This window comes from Haliotis cracherodii, unplaced genomic scaffold (assembly GCF_022045235.1).
Source record: "Haliotis cracherodii isolate W230 unplaced genomic scaffold, xgHalCrac1.p SCAF_1, whole genome shotgun sequence".
NCBI lineage: Eukaryota > Metazoa > Mollusca > Gastropoda > Lepetellida > Haliotidae > Haliotis > Haliotis cracherodii.
This window is the reverse complement of record NW_027266264.1, coordinates 3,665,190-3,672,879: the sequence shown is the minus strand read 5'-3', so window position 1 is coordinate 3,672,879 and position 7,690 is coordinate 3,665,190.

Here is a 7,690-nt window from a genome sequence, read left to right as displayed (position 1 = left end):
GACCGTGATCACCAAGCGTGACCTTCAGACGCCCAGGTCACCCTCGTCGGCACACAAAACAAAAACATTACAGACCATGATGACGAGGCGATGTCCACAGACAATTTTATCTATGTAGTAAGTGTGATGATCGTTCTTCTGAATGTAGTGCTGTAACCATGATGTCACTGGGGTGTCATTTTGCTTGTGTCATCGTCAAGTGACCCCTCTGCTCCGAAACAGGTCTGCAAAGTCCGGCGGTCATTGTTGTACATGTCATTACATTCTGTGTTAAGGAATTAGTGGCCCAATTATTTCATTCTCTTGTGATCTAATGGCACTCTCAAATCATGTATTCATGTATTGAAAATGTTTTTGTAACTATGATGTTCAAACATTAGGAGTATTTATATGTACTCTCAGATATTTCTCATGTATTTATGTAATTTTTGCCTCATCAATTGTATATAGCTTGTTGTAAATCTTTAATGATACTGTTGGATAGCTTATATTCAGCGCTTTATTTTGATACTTACATCTTCAGTATGGATATAGTAGTTGGTTTGCTTTTTGTGTTTTCAACATGTTTAGAAACACAGTTTGGGTAAGCACCCCAGTCTGTGGTTTTCCTATGCTGCGCAGCATATTCATACTTCTGTCGGGTTCTTGTGTCTTTACCCACCAGGATAAAGACACAGAACTTGTTCTGATTTTTTTCTGGTTGTACTGAACTAAGAACTTAGAAGCTAGAGTTTCCAATGCTCCATTTTTCTAGTAATCCATAGATAACCAACATTCGCGTGATTGTCTAGCTATTTTGGAATTTTAGAATTGCTTTGCTCGGTCAAAGTGACTGAATCTTTAGTTGATCAGACAAGCTTAATTTTCAGACGTACTAGTCAATGTTATAGTTATAGGAGGCTATAAGCAAAATTGTTCACTTCATGGTCGACAGATATCGTTAACATCGTTTACTTTTGTCAGACAGTTTATACTTTCCAAAGAAATTATTTCGATACAATCATCAAGCTTCTGGCTTAAATCAAGCATTTTGTTTAAAACTTCGTGTTATGGCAGATAGTTATAGTAATACCACTGACGTCATTTTTTGTCCTCGTAGACCCTTTTCAACCATGGATACTACTGTTTACAACCTCTGGATGATAGTCAACCTCCCACAATACAATACTCGTCTATCTCCCTGATTACTTTGCTATCTCACCTGCTAGAGATACATATTGTTATATGTGAGCATTATGTATATTGACCATGTATTGTAATCAAAGAGGTTATTGAGGATACAGTATAGGTGGACCCAAGGTTGACCTGTGATTGATTAGCTTTGCCACTTTGAAGGATTGGTACGCTCACCACATTGAGTAGTAAGGTATGGTGTATTGTTTTAAAGGCTTGTAGACATGTTACTGAGCTAGCAGTCGCCAGATTGTGTATAGCTACCTCCAGGCATTAGAGAGAGTTTTGTTTTTGCGAGCTGAGACGGGTCCAGGATGTCCACACTTACTAGGTCTCTGTATTGACCATGTCGGTCTGTGACATTCCTGCCAGTGAGTCTTGTGATGTATTTGACCATGTCGGACATTTGTGAGAGACAGGAAAGTGGATCCCTGTTAGTCGACACAGACTGAGTCTGTGCACAATCTGTCGTTGGCTAATCAAACTGATCAGAATATGTTTGTTACCAGGATCCGGATTATGTCTGATTTGTAGAGTTTCTGTATCACAATGAGTTTTCACCTATTTTGCTTTGCAATATATATGTTAGTTTGCCAGATTGTAATCAAAATTGTATTAATATTGAATAAATGTAGATTTTGGTAATAATAAATTATTCTTAATAGTGAAACTCAGTTGGGTCCTTCCTTTTGTTACCTGAGACGGTGTCTCACTTGTAAAAATATTTTCCCCAAAGTGAAACGCAATTTAGTTGTTGTCTTGGTAATCACTTAAAACATTATCCTACATGAACGGCACAAACTTCAGTCAGTAACTCCTCAGGTATTTCGTCCTTGTTTCTTAGCAACGTCAACCCTACACATGAGTGAGTGAGTGAGTGAGTTTGGTTTTACGCCGCTTTTAGCAATATTCCAGCAATATCACAGCGGGGGACACCAGAAATGGGCTTCACACATTGTACCCATGTCAGGAATCGAACCTGGGTCTTCGGCGTGATGAGCGAACGCTTTAACCACTAGGCTACCCGACCGCCCCCCCCTACACATGAAATGTGCAAGTTCAGATATCCTTTATACTCACAGTCAACAGTTCCCCAAGACTGATGCTTGTGTTACATGTATAGTACACTTATCTTGTAACAATGGGCTCATGGCTGACCATTTGTGTCCCTTCTCGAATTAATCATTGCAAAGAACTTACACCCATTACGAAATTATATCCAATCAATTTGTCTGTGTTGCGGCACTTTTTCGAAGCAGAAAAGTTAGCAGCCTCTACTGCTTAGACATTTTTCCAGAAAGAACACTGTTACATGCCGTTTCCCAAATTGAAACAATATGGTAACCCAAACATCTGTAGTAAAAGAGCATAGTGTCAAACCAACAAATGGTTTAAGTAGTATAGGTAATGATGGTTCTGCCGCAACCCCACTGGACATGGATTTATATACCTATACCGCTACTACAGTGGGAATTTTTTGTGTGTAAATGATTATGCGATTCAATGATAGTCATGAGACTAAGTTAAATTGGCTCTAGCTCACCAATACCTGGGGCCAATCATTGCTTTAGATGAGCCTAAATGGTAGTAAAAATATTCTTCATTATTTTTATCAATAAAGCAATATTCAACATTTTTATTAAGTTCTTCGTTCATTTTACTAGGAGACCAGACTAAATAACTACACCCTTCTTGTAAATTGATAAGAAACAATTGATAACCGTATTTGGTTGGTTTGACAACAATGATATAATAAAAACCTTGTGGTAATTCTCTCCATTTAATATTTTTTTCGATCTCCATTATTATATATATTTATGTAAGCATTTGTCTAAATGTGATCAAACGATAGTAAGCAATCTATTTTTAATCTCCAACCAGTTCTTTGGTTTTGGCATGGAATAATTGACATGCTTGTTGCCTCCCCTGTTCTATGAACTTTTTTTTCTCATCTTCGCTAATACCACTGGTCTTACGAGATTTTGATCGAATCTCCTGCTTCATTTCATTGTATTTGTTGAGTTCCGGCAGCACTAAATGAAACTCATCCTCGGATATCTTACAATCGACCATTGCTGTCGAAATATGATCCTCAATGCTGTTCAACTTTGCTTCGGCGAGTATCCGAATACTATCGTGTTTTAATGCTTTCTTTTGCAACCTACGAGAAATGACGCTACGCTATTCCTGTCAGTCCCGAGACTCCAGCGCCTATTTCCATGCCGAGCACGATAGGCGAGGCGATTATAGTTGATAGTAAACCGACACCAGCTACACCAAGTCCCATGCCAGCCGCTACAAGCGCGGTGCCAACTCCGTCCAGAGCATTCACGGCTCTGCGATACTTTTTATACAATCCAAGTCTCAACTCCCTATCCTTCTCTATTCGATGTTTTATGTCGCTTATTTAATGTAATCGAAATCCATCAACAGTTTCCATCTTTTCAATTGCATCATCAAGCGCTGGATATAAACTCATAGTGTATATTATGAATATATAATAGTCTTTAGTTGGTCTTGCTTAAATGTTTTGAGAGTATACATCAACCTTATCAAATGTATATTATACGGCAAGAATATCTTAGTAAGAGAAATACTACCACTTTTAATAATTTGGACCCCCTCGAGGGTTGCAACGGGTGATGCTCCGATATGAATAATACTGCAACGTTGACGCTCGTGTTTCTTGAGCCATTTAATCGATAGACCTGGTAATATTTCGAAGGCATCTACCGGTGCATCTCCGAACAAGACTTCAATAATAAGAGTAGAAATATTAGGTATTGCACTCAAGTTAACTTTAATATCATAGAATTCAGCAACCAAATTTAATCTAACATTTTGGACTGCCGGACGACTATATAACATATGACCTGGGTCTTCTGGCAGAAAAGTGACTAACACACTTTTTCGTTTTGATGGGATATAGGCCGCGAGTACGATACCACTATTTATTATCTTAGTTAAATTATGTCCCTTACCCATCATAACATAAGGTGGGGTAATGACGATATTCATAGCCACTCGATGTTTGCTTCGACCATAGTCCATTTATTCTCACCGTTGGGACTAATAGTGTACGAAGTGTTTTTAAGGAGACTACTGACGTCGACATCGCTTAAATCTTCTAGATTACCCGTGAATGTAACTTCTTTCCGCTTGTATACATTATCGTGTAAGTGTAAAGCGTATAACTTACCATCGGTACCGGGTTTATCGAATCCTTCTGTGTCTCCGAGATCGGAAAGCGCAATTGTATTACATTGTCTGAGCGTTCCAGGGCCTGATGCATCAACCATTATTTATAATATGGAGTGTTACACTTAAGTATCCTATATGTAAAGGTTGGTGTTTTACATCTAATACAGAAATTTTGAGGTCTGAAATAATACCCCGATTTAAATTTTTTATATTGTAATGACGAGAAAGATTCCGTTATACCGCTATTATATTTTTCATTTTTCACTGTAATAGATCAGAGCAGAGTTGAAGGACTTTCTAGTTGAATATTATCCGTCGTGCTTATTTGATCAAGATGGATGCACAACTCTTTATAGGGAACTAAATCGGGAAATTTATCTCCATCAAGTGATGCCTCGATTACTGCTACTTCTCCTCTCCATCCAAGTGTAAATCCTAAGTACATTGAAATCATTACACCCTTTTTTCCAGCGCTTAATTTTATTATCCCATTCGCCTCATTTTGTGTGAGACTAATTCCATTAGGCTTAAAAAATTCATCATTGAGTGAGCATACACTGTAATACCCATCAGGTATAATAATGTATTTGTCATCAAGATTGTGGTGGTTTTCATTTAATATATGAACCTCATTATTTCTTCTCGCAGCTCTTATATTGGTCCACAGCGGGTAATACGTTACGTCACAGATAGCGACTTCGAGTTGTCCATCCGAGTTATCGATAGTATGAAGCAGTTCAATAGATTGACCATTCGTTATTCCCGGGAGTGTAACATACATATTAAATATACAATGATACTATATCATAACTTAAATATGAATGCAACTTACATTACTAATCAGTCGATTATAGTTACTGCCTCTGGTGCTGAGTTTACCGTTAAATTCCCCGATATCTTTAAAAATTACAGGGTCACGGCAACTAGCGATAAAATGGTGCACGATTGGTTTCACAATCCGATGCAATTTTGGCAGAATCAGTTAAACTTTGCCATGTGGTGTGCCACAACAGGATGTGGCGTATCTGTTAATGCCCCAGTATTCAAACTATATAAGTCTGTTATATTATTTCACGTGTACTATCAGATTAGACGTATACTTAAAGAAATTAGTGCTCCGTCACCGCATGATCGAGCGTGGAATTCCACAAATAATAATTATGATAGGTCCGCGTATGAGCGTATTTGTCAGGAATTTAATGTTGCTACGAGTAAAGATTGGCGTATTAAAGGAGCAAACCATGGTCTAGGTGTTCCTTACACAGATGAAAAAATAACCGTCAAAGAAGAAAGCGATTATGTATATAAAGAACTTAATAAAGATCCAGTTGATTTTCCTAAGTTGTTGCGTACCAGCAAACTTTACTCAAGAATATATGATTATCATAAAAAAACACAAAAATGGTATAAAGGCTGGGAACTTTATAGTAACGATTGGAGAGGGGATATTATGAGTTTTAAGAGTGGGTCTATTTATATTGTTAAAAAATTTATACAACTGAACGATACCGCATGGAATGAATTCCTTAATGATAAAACGGAAAATAATTTTACTAACCCAGGATTTGTAAGATTTATACATGTATCCGAGTAATATGGAAATTAAGATCGGTCAAGTGATAGGCTATAATAATAATTTTTTTATTGCTACCGATCAACAAAAACCAGGTATAAATTCAGATATTTACGTCGAATTAATAACGCAAACAATCACAGGCAAGAAGGGAATAGTCAAGCCGCAAACACCAACTATCTACCAACGCTCAAACATCTACTGACGCACAACCACAAGTGTCACCGCATATTGCGGCTAAAAATCAACAACATATCGATGAAAAAACAGTGCTTGTATTAGGTGGAGTCGCGGTTGGTTTACTCATGATTTGGTTAAATAGTTCTTAGCGGATACGTACAACAGCCCTGCGATTGCTACGATCAGTGCCCACAAGTTTTGACTAAGCCAAGTGGTGGTCTTAGCTATTAAATTCAATAGCCAGGAAACAATATTATACCGGGAAGTGCAGCCGCGGCTTTCTCAGCAAGCTTTCCCAGTGCTGAACCTAATGCTTTTAAATGCTTTTTTATCCACTCTTTTATACCATCCGACGTAGGCGGTGATCCGCCACCACCTGTGCCACCGTTTAACGTGAGAGTCAAAGTCGATATAATAAATCCCAACGCGGTTAAAATACTGGCAATGGTTATTCCCTGTTCTCTGAACAATGTTTTAATTTTATCGGCCAGTGTAGTGTCTATGTTGAGGACTCGATCGATAGTTTCTCGAATTCGACTGATTTGCGAACGAAGTGCCTTTCTATTACTGGAAGCTGCTTCGAGGCGGGCCGATCTTTCGTCTTCTAAGTTACGCAATCTTTCCGCTACGCGGCGTCTACTGAACTCATCGCCCACCTGTTCAAGTTTTGTTTTCTCGTAAGCTATATGCTTGTCAATTTCGGATATCTTGGCTGTATTATTCATGAGTTCTCCCCGCATTGTTCGCATTGCCTTGTCAAGACCTCGTAATTCCCTAATACTAAACTCCAAGGATGGTACCTGTAACGTTGAATTATCGTAATAGGTATCTAAGATTTCTCCGAGTCCGTCCGAGGCCACCATCGAGGAAGCTTCCAAATTATCTGTGTTCTTAACGAGTTTATCACGCACAGTCTGAAGTGCCTTAGTAGTCTTTGCGGAAAGTCGTGAGTAGTCCACAAAACCTAATTTATCACGAACAGTGCTGATACCATGTTTAGACAAGGCTAGGGACTTACGAGTACGAGAATGCATAAGATCAATATCCGGAGCGCCACGCAGTCGCAATATTCCTTTACTATCTATCGTAAACTTTGAATAGTCACAAACAAAAGGACTAACATCTTTAAAGGTATCGTAATAATCATTAACGGATAGTTTCAAAAGTTCATCATCGACGGTTGATGGTAAAAGTTCATCATTAAGATTCATGAAGCTGGTTTCATCAGTACCCTCGATTGTACTAGTATCAATTATGTTATCTAGATTAATATCACCCATTTTTATATTAAACATATGGTTATATAATTTCAATATAACAATGTCTTCGCAATACGGACGCAAGTTAAACCCACAACGTACACTTCGAGATCCATTAGGGGTCAAAGCAATTCGCCAGTCTATAACTATAACTAATAACCCTAGTACCATCGATCAGAATCAAACGCTTCTGGTTCGCTTTCCTAATCTCGGCGCACACGATGTGTTAGTACCGGGAACTGTCCGACTAGCATTTACGATTATTTTGACTTCTACCGACGTTAACAGGGAGCCCGTTCAGAAC